This window comes from Pteropus alecto, unplaced genomic scaffold (assembly GCF_000325575.1).
Source record: "Pteropus alecto unplaced genomic scaffold, ASM32557v1 scaffold89, whole genome shotgun sequence".
NCBI classification, from domain to species: domain Eukaryota; kingdom Metazoa; phylum Chordata; class Mammalia; order Chiroptera; family Pteropodidae; genus Pteropus; species Pteropus alecto.
The window spans coordinates 549811-551107 of record NW_006443130.1 but is presented as its reverse complement, the minus strand read 5'-3'; positions in this window follow the sequence as shown (position 1 = coordinate 551107).

The window sequence follows — 1297 nt, the reverse complement described above, 5'->3', positions numbered from 1 at the left end:
AGGCGGGCACGGCCCGCTCCCTCCCCGCGGCCGACCTCCGTTCTGCTTCAGTGTTGCCTTCGAGATCCGAAAATTAAGACGAAAATGGAGCCCCAGGTTTCCGAATAATCTCAGCGCGGATGCACAGCGGGTGTAGCTTTAAAAGGGGGTCTCAAACTCCTGCTGTGGACCGGGCAGGAGGGCCACGTGGGCCCTGCAGGGCTGTCCCACGAGGGACACCGGCCCCCAGACATCCTTCCTTAAGGCGAGTCCTCGACCTGCAGCCCTGTCACCGGGTAGGGCCCTGGGGAGGCTCCCAGCGAGGTGACGTGGCTGGAGGGGGCTGGGGCGAACCCCACATGCTCGTGACACTGCTGGGGGAAGGGCAGCGGAAGCCAAGACCACCGGACGCGGCTCAGGGCCCCCGTCTTTCAAGCCAGAAGACGAGCAGGCCTCGCGCCCGCTCCAGCAGCCATGCGGCCCGTTCCGATGGGCGCCGACCGCGCGCTTCGCGGACGGTTCCCGCGGCCGCCCGGGCGAGCTCATCGCTGATGGAGAAACGCGCGGTTCACGGCGGAGCCAGGTGTCAGGTGCGGCGCTGACCCCCCACCTCCGCTCGCGATCACCCCCAGCCCGGCGCTCCACAGGCTTGTCGCCAGGGCCCGAGCAGGCGGAGGCAGAGAGCAGCGCCCCTTCTCTGTAGGAAAGTTTTTTCTTTACTTTCTTTTTTTTTTAGCTAAAAAGAGAGAGAGAGACTCTGGCATGTGACATCTGCTGTGTCTCACAGCCTCATCTAACCTATGTGGTCACCAGACCCCCCCCCAAAAAAAACAACATTTCCTTAAATATTGTGCAGCCGACGACTCAGAGCCTCTTCTTCCCCAAGAAACATCACTATTTTTTTTTTCTTTTCGCAGCTTTAGAAAAATAGATAATTACTTCAGTTAATTTCAGCAAAACAGTTCAAACTCATCAGGGCTGAACAAGTATAATTTACTGCTCCTTCTGACTTATTGTTGTGACGGGGCGTGTACGGATGATTGAAGTGGAGCCCAGTCACGTTCCCGCGAAACGGCTGACTCGGCTGCGGCCGTCAGGGGAGACACTGCCCCGGGGCTGCGGGGAGCAGTGGCTGCGCCCCGGGCTGTCAGCGGCAAAGGCGGCGTCTGACAAGGTGTTATCTAATTGGGTTTTTAAAACCATGATACATACGTCTTTTAACGTGTCACTCGAAGCAGCCAGAGAGTTTCTTTTATTAAAAAGTACAAAGGAAAAATGAACGCCTTGCATTTCCCGCTCCCTCCCCCCTCCCTCCTCC